This window comes from Gallinula chloropus (genome assembly GCF_964237585.1).
Source record: "Gallinula chloropus genome assembly, chromosome: 1".
In the NCBI taxonomy this organism is placed as follows: Eukaryota; Metazoa; Chordata; class Aves; order Gruiformes; family Rallidae; genus Gallinula; species Gallinula chloropus.
Genome location: NC_140085.1, coordinates 30,132,218 through 30,147,560, shown reverse-complemented (window position 1 = coordinate 30,147,560; position 15,343 = coordinate 30,132,218).

Here is a 15,343-nt window from a genome sequence, read left to right as displayed (position 1 = left end):
GAATGCCAGAGTGCTGAGGTACCAGGTACAGACTTTTCTAAGATGGTACGACCTCAGTGTTCACAGGAGAGATGCAGGTCATCTCACTTGAGTGCTGATTTGAAGGAAAAAAAATATAAATCGTTGAAGAGTCCAGCAGGCCACATATTCTACAGACACCGCATACTCTTACCCAAAGATTACTTGAACAATGGTTTAGAGAGCTTTCAATATTTTATTGGGACCATTTATTTTCTCCCTCCACCTGCAAAGCACAGCATTTCATTCTACTATATATTCAACACTACAAGGAAAGAAAAATTATACCTAATACCTTTTTAACACCCTAAAGAATATCCTAAAACAGCTTTTCTGATTATAAAAGCTAGAGTATTTTAAACCCAAGATTTGGGCTCTTGAGTATGGCCAAACACTGCATCCTAGTAGAAAACAAAGATTATCTCCTTTTCCTAAGATAAGATTACAGTAGTTTGCCATTTAAAAAAATAAATAAATCACAAGATCCACCAAAAAAACCCAACACACCCCCCCCCCCCCAAAAGCCTATCCAGGAAAAAAAAAGCCTATCGGATTGGAGAAAATTTTCACCAACAGTAAGACAGAACATTTCACTTCCAGACTAATATTATAAAGATGCTACTAAAAGATTAACACTTGGGGAGACAGAATAACAAGAAGGACATAAGAGGCATTTTGAAACTGCATGACAAGTAAGTATACAAGTCTACCACTCACCATGTGATTCTTCAAGTCAAATCAGATCTTTATCTGCTTCTTTCCTTCCTTTTCAGATCTCCACCTCATTGCCAATAAATTACATCACAGAACTCCTCATATACCCTATAAAGCATATACACAATGATATCGAAGGGAAGGTGGTGATGATTTTGGGATGTATCTCCTAAAAGCTCCCCAAAAGCGATCAGTCCCCAGCACATCCCTGCATCATCCACTCACTCTGTTTACAAAACTTTAATAAAGACTTGATATTTCCTCTTGCTGACAAATCACATCCTCGTTCATAATCCATTTCTTTGGAGAATTAGTTTAACAATGCTGAGGTCACTATAATGGGTTGAATGATGGCAGGTAACAACAATTAAGATATTTGGGGTCTGCTTGAATCCTTATCTGTTCACAAAGCCTCTTCTAGTAATCTACAAATCTGCTACATGATCTGATTATCACGTGTGCATTTTGAGTTAATTCAAGAGGAACTATGTTGCAAAGCACAGGTATGAAGGCAGGTGAGAACAGTGCTGACTTCTACCAGTACCAGCTCCTGCAAAGCAGTCCCACCAGGCATAAGGAAGTCAAAAAAGGACAGCAGACCTGACAGAGATAGTGTTAGGGGTAAAAATAAAACTGGCAAGAACAACTGCAAAACCCAGGCTTCTCACTTGGCCACACTTCATCCCTCTGGCTAAAGACTACACAATGTGTTAAAAGAACAAAGCCAACCAAAGGCAGCCACTGCACATCAACATACTCATTCCCAACGACAAGTTCTTGGGGAGGACAGCACACAGGTGTGCTCAGCCCCACAGGGACCCAATCCCACACCTCTGCTCTTAGGAAAGATGTCATCAGGCAGGAGGGTGGGCAAGGATGCGCTCACAGCAAGAGAAGGAGCAGCCGTGTAGCACAGCAGGCAGACCTTGCCATTTAAAACTATTCCATATCTGCTGACTTCTATTCCGTGTTTTACTTTAACTGAAAGCTAGGCATTTTTTTTCCTGTGGTTAGGTCAAACATATCATCAAACAGCTTCAAGTAGTTTACATTAAATCCGTTAAATTGCACTGCTGCAAATGATGAGGTTATACGTGGCCTGAAGCGATCATTTTTAAAAAAAAAAACCTCTTTCAGGTCGAGTGGAAATAGATGAGTCGCTAAGCCAGGGTAAATTCACTCATGGCCTAGAGAGGAATCTTCCCTTCTGTCTGAATAAAACTGACATTTGGGTTCCACACTACAGACTCAACAAACAAAAGTTAATTAATTTAGGACAGCAATTCTTTTAATGCTTTTGGCAACATCCTTAAGCAGTGAATAGAAATTTAAATATTTATGATGTTCCGAAATCTTAGAAGAGAGTGGCAGCTGAACAATTCAGGACATTTTAAAAATAATGCAGAGCTGGGTCTTGATCTATACTACTCAGATTGCTATACTTCCACTCATTTGCCAAATGCAATTTGCATCTTGATATTTCTTCCTTTCCAGCTAAGTGATTCATATTGTTTCTTGCTTCCTTATATTCTTACTGCTGCAAGGATCAGTTCAATTTTATAACCGATGCTCATTTGTTATTTGTGAATTATACCAATAGCTTGCAGTATGTTTAGAAACACAAATCACCGTGCACATTTTATGCACATACATATAAAGAGACTGAGAGAGAGAGAGAGAATATATTAGAAAGACAATAATGTGTCGTAACATTTACCAGTCGCTTGCCAGAATCAATTCCTGATGAGATGAGTGGACTAATTTCCCCAGAGACAGATCATACTGTATCCTGCGTGGCTGCAGTCTTACTGCCCTGAGAATAAAGCACAGCTCCTCTACCAAGCCCGGAGACACAAAGCAACACCTCAAGCTCTAAGCTGGCCTGTAACAAGTGTTCATGTTTGGTAAACAAACATGTTTAGCACTGCTGCAGGTAACTCCTGAAAACTATTTTTTAGGTAAAACGCATGAAATTTGGTGTTTCATTGCCTTTTACATTCCAGTAACTTCTTCAGCTTCCATGTAAAGGTTATTATAATTATTTGTATCTTTTTCCAATGAGAGGGTCATACCTAAGTCTGGGCATACAATTAAGTCATGTTGTACAATGCTGTACCCCTAGGTTTAGCCCTCTCCCCTCCCACAGGCTCCCAGTCTACGGTTACACAGCGTCACCCTTCACTTCAGGCATCTATCTTTGCATTGGGAAGGGCTGCAAGTGGTTGCAACACCTGGGTGACAGGTGCTGCGGCTTCAGCAACCAAACCAGGAGGGCTACATAGTCAATGTTGGCAAAACAAAATGACAGATTCTCAGCCACCCTCACAGAACCATTATGCTAAGTTTAATCAGCAATTATTTCCAGAGCCCTGGGCAAAATTTTATAGGATCCCTATACCAGAACATGTTAATTCCCCAGCTCAATTCTGGCAAAGAGCAAGCATTTCCCACCCTGTCTCCAATGACAAAACCTCCAGACAGGAACAGATCACTAGTAGCCTGGGGTTTGGAAAAATAGGAGAGTCTCCTATATGAATGTTTATTTGTCCAAAGGACGCTACCCTGGTGAAACCTTCGGTGCCAGTCTCTGCAGCAGTGCATCAGTCCATGAGCAGAGATACACTAAAATACAAAACTCTTGACAAATATCCTTTAAACCTGAAAAAAAAAAATGGCAAGTGGAATGACTGGAGATACAGATCTGGTAAGGAACGATCAAGAGAGGGTTATTTCATCATACCTTCAATCGAAAACAGCAGCACTGCAAAAATAATTCAGGGAAAATATCAGAACTGGTTAGGCTCATAATGGAGAAAACTGTAATGCAAAACACTCATAAAATCATCTTGCATTTGGTTTTCTCAACACAGACACTTGGAGAAGCTGTCAGGAAGGAAAACTTTATAAAAATTACAATGGTTAAGGTATATAGGGAAGAAGACATGGATTATTTGTTTAAATAGCTATGAAGATTAATATACCAATTTTCTAGAAGAAGAAAGCAGTGCCTTTTTGCATGCAGCACACTGTACGTGTGGGTTTTGTCCCTAAGTAAAACAAGGGCCAATATAAAAAAAAAAAAAACAACCAATATTAACACTCAAGCCAAAGTTTAGTGGACAGGGCACCTCGCACTTTTCCAAAAATCAGAGCTGGGCATTGTGTAACACACACCCGGGATGCATTTCTTGCAAACAGAGAACAAAACAGGTGGAATGAGATACTTGGTTCTGTTGGACCCTGGGGGGAGTCTTTAAGACAGGGAAAGTGAATATATAAAGAAAAGTCAGAAAATCTGAACATGTCTCATCTGTTAACAGCTGCAATTAGGAACCTCCTTACACTGAGGGGAAAACCAGAACTAATTCAGGAAATTACAGAGGTTGGGGAAATTATTATGACTGAATAAAACTGTTGAGTACATAAATTCTGACAAAAGGAGGTATTACAGTACAAAGCAATTTCTAAAAGAAAATGACAGAAGCCTCATTGCCAATGACAAGCCTAAAATCACACCAGACAAAAAGCCTGAAAATAAAGACAGTTTCTGTGCTTGATAAGTAGAAACAGTATCTAACTTACCCTTGCACAGTTAAGTATTTTTTAAAAACAGAAAAAGATAGAGTGAGATGCAAGATTTGTTTACAATATTGAAATTAGCCAGGAAAGTGAAAACATGGGCAGATTGCAAAAAAAAAAATTTAGATTTATGAAAGGTCACACATATGAGAGACAAAAAATCCTCGGTTCACAGGTGAAAGGATGGATTTGATCTGACCACTGCCACTTGGGATATAATTTCAGGATTGTAACTGTGTATAGCCTGCACAAAAATACGCCCCAGGCTTCCTCCAGCCCATCCCAGGGGCCATCAGCCCATCAAAAGCCCACCTCCAGAAACCCAGAGGAATAAAGGCACAGCAGCTGGTGCGACCCCAAACCAAGGGCTCCTGCTGAGGAACACCCCGTCTGTCCCAGGACAGCATCAGCCCCAGCATCCAAGTATGAAGCCTGGCAAGATGAGTTGTGTGGAGCAGCACTCTTCCTAACCTTTGAGGCCAAGGAGGGTTGCTGCCTCACGATGCAGGACACACAACAGGATACATGGGAAGGGTGTTTTGGGATTGCATTGGGTTTAGGACCATGCAAGCATTAGCAGACTGAGCCAGAGTACAGGCCACGTGGTCTGGGAGTGAGGTGGCAAGCAGGATGACGCGGATCCAGGAGCAAGTGTCAGAGCCCAGATGCTGGCGTAGTCCTCGCTATAGAGATGTACAGGCATATTCTCAGCCACAGAACTCCCTCGTGCTCAGCCAGAGCTGCCCGTGTCCGTATGAACGCCCTGTCTGTCCGTATTACCTGCACTAGCCATGCACACACGTGGTACATACCTGTGCCTGCTGGGGACACGTTTCAGCCTCACCACTGGCTGGACCTGTTGGCATGTAGCAGCAGCTGCCTCACCTCACGGGCTGCTGGACCAGCGTGATGTACTTTCCTTCAACATAAACTACCCCTTTCACACAACCAGCAGCTCAAGGCTCAGCAGTCAAAACAAACCAGCAGGTTTAGCAGGAGTTGTTTAGAAAAGAAAACAAAATAGAGACAAGCTTCACACTGCCAATACAGCCGCTGTGGGCCTGCCCCTGAACGCTGCTGCAGTTCTGCTCCTCTCCCTGTGCACAGTAAGAGGTCAAACAGCTCCAACCTCACTGCCCAGGAACGGGCTGAAGGAGCCAGAATATACCAGTGGCACACCCAGGATGGAAAGGAATCAGTTGAACTTCTGCAGCCCAAGAGCTAGGGATCAAATGTTGTTCACAACAAACAAACAGAAATGATTTTCACACAACTTGGTTGCAAGTCATGGGTCATGGGTCTCTGCCACAAGGTACTGTGGACACTAAAAACCCACAGCCTTAAGGAAAGGCTCAACAGATTTATGGAAGGGAAATACAGTAAGGGTTAAAAACCACACAGAGATCACCCCATTTCAGAAAAGGATCCTGAGATAGGTACCACTGAAGACAAGAGGAGGGTTGGGGGGGAGTAGTGCCCTTGAGACTGTTACTTTTGACATCAAGGACATGAGGTTAGATGGACATCAGGTCTGACTCAATATGAGTAATGCCTATGTTCTGTTCTTATTTTGATTTTTTTTAAAGTTAAAAATAGTAATAATACAGAGGACAGGTCCACACAGTGCTGACACTTTTCTTATTCTGTCAACAGACCTATTTGAAGCTTCTTTTCTTTTCTCAGTCTGCAGACTCTTTTTTTTCAGCTGGATCATTTCACAGACCAAGGTTAAGTAAAGGAGCAACACAAACTGCTACAACCAGGAAAACCAAGATCCTTTTCTGGGAAAATGGAAAGAGGCAGCAGGAGAAACAAGAAACAGGAAAACGATACTAGTTTGGATAGATCTGCTATCAACAGAACAGCAGCATGGAGCCAAAGCAGCCCCTTGCCTTGCTATGCACATACATAGCTGGTAAGAGCGAAGAAACGTTAAGGCACAGATGCATAGGAACCCTCCAGAACCCATTTACACAGCAGAGGGTCTGGCTCCTATAGCCCGTTAGTAGCATTAACACATATAATAGCTTGGATTTTTCCAGTAAGGGATTTTCAACCTCAGAGCCACCCATAGTCATTGCCCAAACGCTTCTACTGGACAAGACAGAAGTTGACTCCATAAACATCTAAAGGAATACCAGCTAACTCCAACTGTGTAACTGATAAAACCACAATTCATTAATTCTACCAAAAGCCTGCATTGCCCAAGGCTCACCTGCTGGGTGACAGAGGAGGTCCAGCCTGTACCTCCTCACACCCACACTTTGGGAAATACACCTATTTTTTTCCATATGACATATCCACCTTAGACAAGGACGATGACACAAGCTGCATCTGTTCCAAGAAAATATTTATAACCCTAATCATGCACCACAATGTCAGTGGCAAAGCAGAGAAGGGAGAGATGGGATTTCATTCAGCTAATCCTTAAACAGTTTTCAGTTTAGGTAAAAAGCACAGTACAAACTTCAAACAATTATCTAAATTGTTGCAATTATACAGAGCCACCTCAGGCAAAGCTTTCGGAAGCAGCAGAGACAATTCTCTCATACTGGAGACATCATGACAGCACTTTGTTACTGTTATTTAAAAGGACAGAGTCTAGACCAAAGACACAGAATCAGCAATTCCAAACTCAAGTTCAATGAAGTCAGACAATTCAAATGCCTGCAAGAAAATAAGCAATACTGGAAAGGGGGAGAGGAAGAAAAAAAATAGTATTTGAAACCATAAACATGCAATCATAAACCTCACTGCCAATAATGGTAGTATTTCAAAGTGCAAATCTGCAAGACAATGGCTACTGATTGACAACAGCTTTAAACGAACAGACAGCGAGTCTGGTCAAGTTACTGCTCTAGGGAATGAGAAGACAATAAGCATACCTAATAAGAGACCTTAATAAATGTAATCCATTCCCACTTCCAAAAATTAAAGGCAAAATTAAGGTATATTTAAGACACACATGAAGAGTCTTCATAAAACTTGGACTGAATTCCATTTAATTATGTTTAAAGAAAAACCCTCTGCTACAAACTGAAGCTCACCACCCTTTAGGGCCTGATGGACTACTGGGAGAAAATAATATACACAACAGGACCATATCTTCCAGAGCTTCACAGAAATGGGATTCTTGACAAGTACAAACCTTCAGTCTACCCCTGGGACAATTAATCTTCCAAAGGTCTCCAATGAAAACACAGAGAAACAGAATTTCAACACATCATTCGCAGAGACATTGAATTTGTAACTCTCCTGCAGTGACAGGACTTTCAGCAGGATGAAGGAGCACATCTGGATCTTCATCCAAACCAGCAGCAAAGATATTTACAACATACATAGGTGGTGGAGGGAAGTGAGAAACACAAGACCGCGAAACAGAGCACAGGAAGCCCTGGAAATACAGCTAGCACCAAGGCTCAGCTAATAAACGTCACTGAAAGCCTTGGCTCGGTGTCTTTGTAGTTCTGGCATAAAGACTTTTGCCAGCTGCATTCTTGACAATTTACTTACTAGCAGAATTGTGGTGTTAATTAAAAATAAACAAATAACTAGAAATTAACATACACAGACACAAAAGGACTGAGTGTTGACTAGAAGTGGGAATCTACCCGTGGCATTAAAACATTTCATTTGCAGTCTCCAGCAGTAAACGCTATGATAGAAAAATCTAGGAGCTAATGAACCATTCCATCCTTCAGATTAGGTTAGTCCCCATAAATGGTAAGCAGTTGTTTTCAGAATATGCAAGAATAAATCTTATCAACATGTAGCACTAGCTCGTGTTTTAACAAGATCTTGCTCTCAGACAGGGCTCACAATGAATCCAATGTGGGAAGCAGAATGGCATCACTTCTTGCAGATACCACCCAAACATCCTCTTTCCTAGCAAGATATATATACTGCGCCCTCAAACCACACAGAAAGTACACAACAGCAAGGCTGTGATTCACATGGGCACAACTGAAAGCAATTCTGCATACCCAGCCAACATACAGATCCAAGCACAAAGGAACCACCCATTAGTTAGATACCTTTCTGCCTCTCATTTCCATGAAATATTCTGCATGAACTTTTGTCACGTGATAGCAGTCCAAGCATGACGGGAAATAAACCCACCCTAACACAACTGTGTCTGCAGACTGAGATCTGTATTTTTCCAAGTGGCATACAGATTATCTTCAACTGCTTAACATGGAACCTACCAGAAAAGCAACCTTATCTTTCCCTTACTGCAAGGGAAAAACTACAAACAGCAGGGAAGAATTTGTCAGATATTATTGTAGAGTTTTGTATTTAATATTATGATGGAAATTACAAAAAATAATGTTGGCTAAAAGCATCAATCTCATTGAAGTTATTTTTCCTGAAGGAAAAAGGAAGAATCAAAATTTGAATTTCTGAAGCAGATCCTGGCAGAAGCAGAGACTGACAGGTGGAAACCAAGCCCAGCAGAAGCACGGGTAAGAGGAACGACAGAAGCAAGCCTGCCCAAACATTAGATTCTGTTGTTCAGGCACACCAGAGATAAAATGCAATACAGCCGAGTGACTTGCTCTGTAAACTCTGCACAGCCTCAAGTGCTGGCTGCCAGGCCCACACTGCAATCCAGTTGCAGCCTAGAAGTGAAAACCCAAGCCCAGCTGAGTTCGCAGTTTGTCTACTCTCAAACTATCAGCAGTAAGCAAGGATGACAGCCAAAGCCAAGGCCAGCAGCCAGCCCTCATATAAAAATACCTGTCTTATGGTCTAAATTAACTGTATTCCAAGCAGCGCCTTCCCCTGGGACTGCAACAGCGCTCAGTATCAGCAGGTGGAAGAAAGCACTTAAAATACCCCAACATAATCTAAGGCAGACGATGCTTATGATGCTTGTTATTTAAGCAACTAGATGCTAAAATGCTTAAACATCATTAGGAAATTAAGTCAAGCTGCGCTGAGCCCTTAACCTACTATACCTGTTAATGTAAGATGTTACTAAATGCGGTGCACATCTAATGCCAGACAGCCCATGTTTAGCAAACTGCTCCATTTTCTAAATATTTATCACTGCACTTTTCAGAAATGCTAAACCAGCAGCATGGTTCCTTTTATATTTTCATTTTAATTCATCTAATAACTCAGCTAACACAGTTTTTTGAAAATCATGTAGGAGTTGTACAGGAAGCTGTTTTTTTCTTTTTGCGCCTCCTCCAATTTCTGGATTCTAGTTTTGAAAGGAATCTATTCATCAAATAGCATGTTGCACAAAATAAGCAATAACCAAGAAAGAGAAATGTGCCACCTCATACAGAGCTCAGAATCCAAACCATAATTTTAACAAGCAAGTTTTTCTGAGGAGTCTTACACACTGTATTTTGTCTTCCATGAGGTCAGACTGCCTGACCATCCGACATCAAAGCAGCAGATGTACAGAGCACCCTGGAAAAGTTTTGCTTTGCAGTATTATGAAACACTTTCAAATAATAGGTAGGATGAAAAAGACTATAGAAAAACAAAATTGATGTTTTCTTTAGCCCAAGTTTCATTCATTACCAAGATGTTCTTTGTTTCAACTTCCCAGCAGACCCTTAAGTTTCTAGGAAACCTAAAGGTTCATGTTCCAAAAAAAAGCACTGTTTGAAGGAAGCGCATCAGGTCAAAGCATACCAGCTTTGATAATAAATATTGTTAAGCACACTACTAGGGCCTATGCAACCAGCATTCTGCAAGTTCCACAAACGCTGCTGTAAAAAGAAATACCCTATTTGCTTACTTATTTTCTGGGAAATGACACACCAACTGTATCTCAGCTCTCTCTCTGGGAACCAGGATTAATGCCGTGAATATCAGCTCCTCAGGTAGTAGGAGAAGACAATCCACTCTCAGCCAGAGATTAAAACTTTTCCAAATGTAATGTTTATATATGTATTTATTCTAGTTAATATCAGTGCCAATTATTAAAACTGACATTGCCTTTATGTGCCTCTTTCTTTGCTGGATTTTAACCGATGAGCTGAAATTTCTCAAGTATCATGTTCAGACTTTAACGACAAATTCCTTCTAATTTTAATAGAAATTTTGAGGGAAATTGAACCCTTTACATAACATTAAATTTCTTTTCAGGTAAGCTTTTCTTCTGAAAGCTTTAGATACTCCCTTTTCAGCTCAGGGACCTGAAGCCCAAGAGGGAAGGGCTCTGTACTACAGACTGGGTAGACATTCCACAGAGCTCAGAAGCCCTACACAGCAATGACTGATAGATCAGACAGACCTTTCACAGATCTTAATTTGCAGACATCCATTAAAGCTCTAATGGAGTTTAAAAATAGTGGCTTTGCAGAGTCCATTCATTTTGTTGATGTTCACTTGTGCGTGAACCCACCATCCACATACAAATCTGTTGAGGGAATCCAAGCCTGGAATGTGCCATCCATTCCAGTCAGCCTGGGACTGTATGGATAAAGACAGGAAATGTCATATTTGGCAGTGGATTACAGATCAGGAGATAAGAAGGACATGGGGGAACCTGCTCTGTTCGTAAGACAAACAGTGCTGTAACAAAACCCCAACATGCAGATTGGAGAAAGGTGCCCAAGAGCATTGCAGGAACAGAAACCATAAAAACTGGGAACCAACAGGCAAACAGATTAGGTGAGAAAGAGCAAAGAAAAGAAGAAAAAAAAAAGTAGCCAGTTAGTTAGTGAGAAGGCAGAAAATGAAAAGACTGTATGTGTCACACCAAATGGGAACCACAGGAAGGGGAGGTGATGTAAAACACAAACATCTAAATGGAGAGGACTGAAGGCTGCAGAAGACAGGACTCCAGATCCCGCATGACAGTCCTCCTGACACCCTGCATCACAGCCTTCAATGTAACATTTCATTTCCCCAAAAAAAATGCCTGCACCCCTGTTTCAAGCAAGTGACCCTGTCCTATCCAGTCTCCGTGTCTTTTTGCCAAAACCCAAAACCAGGTACCTTCAGGGACTCCCTGTGCTCTGCGAAAGGGGGGACAGTGAAGGAAGCTTTTACCTAATGCTGCTGATTAAGTACGGTGGAAGAATGTCTCAGCAATGGCCACAAACACTAGCTGATAACTAAGTTGTCGGTTCCTTAGTTTGCCACCAATATAATGAGGATGATCAGAGTTTTACCTAGCCTCATAAAACACTGTTAAGTAGTCAGACAATACGGTGACGAGGGCAGCAGAATTCATCAGAAAACAAGTAATTCTGAATTTGAGTAAGAATATTTGGATGAGACACTGGCCACCTCCTGAACAACAAATGAGAAAATATGTTAACTGCTCAGGGAGGAATCACTACTCATCTTTGCACTGACCACCTGGGAAGAGGTGGGGGTGGGATTTATACAGCAGCACACATCACAGACTGGCAGGAGTTGGGAGGGACCTCTGGAGATCATCCAGTCCAACTCCCTGCTAAAGCAGGGTAGCCTACAGCAGGCTGCAACCAGGATCGTGCTCAGGAGGGATTTGATTATCTCCAGAGGAGACTCCACAACCTCTCTGGGCAGCCTGTCCCTGTGCTCTGTCATGCTCAGCATGCGTAAGTTTTGCCTCATGTTGAGATGGAACTGTGTTCCAGTTTGTCCCCGTTGCCCCTTGTCCTGTCACTGGGAACGACTGGAAAGAGTCTGGCGCCATCCTCTAGCCATGTGCCCTTTAGATATTTTTAAGTATTGATCAGCTATCCCCCACATAGACAGTAATTAAGTTCTGTTTGCAACGCATGCATGCAGTGTACTCTACTGCCCTTCTCTAAGGCAAGTTTGACTTCACTCCCTTTGTGACACACTGCATGCACACTAAACTCCACACAACGGTCTGAATTCACCCCTTGTTTCTAAGTAGCAGCTAAATCTAAAAAACAACATAGAGAAGAAAAAGACCGAAGTTAACACACGAAAGACATTCTTCTCCCAGCAACCTGTGACAAAGGCAGGTTCTGCCTCTGTAACAGTGGTAAGGGCAGCAGGACAGCAGCTGTAGGACATACCACAAACAGCTGTACCAGGCACACCACAAACAGAGCAATTTACCTATCCACTGATGAAGTCCTCCCCTCCTCAAACCCCACACACTCCCTTCTGCTCCCTTCCCTACTGCCGACACTTTTCCACCCTATCTTACTTGATGGTCATCTCCACAGACCTTTTAATATGCCCACAGGTCAAGCCAGTGCAAGCTGTAGCCAGTTCAGAGCTACATACATGCTGACTACTAGCCCACACACACCAGGCATCAGTCCTTCAAAAAACCCACGCTATTTCGATGACTACCCTGAAGATGTATTAATTTTTACCCCTCCACTCAGCCTCCAAAACCCAAGAAACCTGTTGGAACTTCTCTATGACATTTCCACTCTCAAAGCATAGTTGAATATTGGGTTGATGGTTTTAAAAGTTTTACTCACGGATAAGCCAACTACCAAGATTCAAACCTCTCTGATGATGCACGTTCAGTGCCAGGGGACACCGCCGCTTGCTGGGACCTAGCGACAAAATCCTGTCCTTCGTGGCACGCCGCCCTGACACATCCACAAGCACTCGTGAAAATAGACCTTCAAGGGCACATACATTTACAAAGCAGCAATGTATGAAACGGGTACTGCCAAGACATTCCTTCTGGTATGTTGTGGCTGTGATCTTCAGGCTCAGAGCCCTGGAAAACCATGACAAATCCAATGATGCCTTGACCGCAGCTGATACCACATGATTTCTCCTGAGAACTTCTACGTATTCATCTATTTCTTTCCTAGAACGAATTTTCCCATTCATGCAGTCGGTGTAACAGTTTCTTTTGTGAGCAAAGCCTTTCCTCCAAACACTTCAGGGAAATGAATATGAAACGGATTTTTTTCCTCCCAAAACCTGTAAGGTTTCATACGTTGCTTGTTTTATTCAGAAGTTCCAATTCTACTTTAATTACATCTTCCTGAAGCAGAGTGGAGAGTAATGCCAAGTTCGTTTGTGGGTCCTACAGGGAAATATTTACTAAAAGAGCTTTTTATCAGCTCCCTCTCATTCTGGCTGTCAAGAATTTTAATTACAATTTTGGCCTTTATCAGAAAGTATTTTTTCTATTGAACAACTACTTCTCCTTGAAAGGAAAAAACCCAAGAATACCTGGACTTATTCATGCAAGTTTTCTTTCTTAATATTGTTCAATTCCTCTTCTTCTTGGAAGAGGGGGGTTGACTTGTATTCTTTACCACACTGTGGGGGGGAGGGGAGCGTAGAAATTGGATTTGTATCAGTTGACCTCGTTCTCTACGGTATCACTTCAATACGATGAAAATCAGCTACTAGCCCCTCTGCAGGAACTACCTTCTCCTAAAACTCTTTCATTAATATTACTACCCATTATTACAGTTGCTTCTTACTCACACCACGGAACTCTCTAGGTATCTGTTTCTTTGCCAGACCTTAACTGGCCTGAAATCTGTGCTAATTATTTGCCTCTGGGTGATTGTTGCTCCGACTGTTCTTGTTTCAACCAAATGGGTCAGGCAGCTGGAAGGATTTTATCATACTTTAAATAAGCAAATATACCTGAAGTCTTATTTTGCAAAATAGCTTTTTCTTTAGAACATCCTCCCATTTACATGCATTAGGGTAAGGACTTCAGATTTGCATCACAAATGTGTCATAGAAAATTACTCAAATTTAGCTACAGGACAAAACCAATCACAAAACAAGGTATTTAGAGTCATTCATTAAAAAGAATTTAGCAAGCTAATGTCTCAGATTTCTAATGCATGCCCATAAGAACGTATTAGCTCTGATCCCATTAAGCATGCCGCATACAAGGACAAAACTGGACTTTTCCTGTAAGGATTACTGCCAAAAACTTCTCACTCAGACACAGAAGGTAGGTAGCTATTAGAACACACACAATACTGTGACCACCACCAGCAGCTTGACAGCAAACATGGACAGTATAGGAGAACAATTGTCAGACCGGTGTAAGGAAAAAATGGATGGAAGCGAAGCATGACACTGTAAAGAAATCTCACAAGATTTGGTATTATGGGACTAGGAGGTCTAAAACTATTCTCTAATCAGGGAGGGTGTTAGGCACAGAAAGCAGCCTACAACTCGAGAAGTCCAGGAGGTGATCTGGACTGCAACCCAGAGAGTGAGTTCCTCAAGCAAGAAAGCTCAAGTTTAACTACCATATTGGCATCACAGGAAATTATGAACAAGGATACCTAACATTTGGGTAAAACAACAGCTTTCATAAATTCAGAACTGGACAGTAATAAACATTTTAATGAGGCTTGAACAGCAGCTAGGAGCCAGCTGCTGACTGTGCCTGCCCACCTACTCAGACACCATACTGCTGAGCATGTGGAAGTATGTCTGCCCAGGGCATTTTGTAATTGTTTCAAGGACTATTCCATAGCGATTTATGGACCAGCAGTGATTCATGAACCACAGGCTGATAACACTAGACAAAGTGTCCTTAGGTTGTGGTTTTTTTGGCATTTTTCCCCCTCTCAATTCTATGTAGATGCAGCAGTTCACCCACATACTCACTCACTGTTGCACTGGTGGGGAAAAACAAGTTGCAAGTTCTGCCCAGATAGCAACAAGCATACGTCTTAGTTACCTGGTCCTCAATGTCAATACAGTGCAGCATACATAATCACAAACTGGTTTGGGTTGAAAGGGACCTCAAAGACCATCTAGTCCCAACACCCTGCCACGGGCAGGGACACCCTCCACTAGCCCAGGTTGCCTAAAGCCCCATCTGACCTGGCCTCAAGCACTGCCAAGGAGGGGGCAGCCACAGCTTCTCTGGGCACCCTCACAGTGAAGAATTTCTTCCATGTATCTAATCTAAATCTTCCCTCCTTCAGCTTAAGGCCGCTGCCCCTTACCCTATCACTACCTACCCTTGCAAACCATCCCTCTTCAGCTTTTTTGTAGGCCCCAATCCACGTATTGGAAGGGTGCAATCACAATATAACTCAGTAAGAAGTAAAACCTGAAGAAACAAGGATAAAAGATGGCAGAAAATAGATAA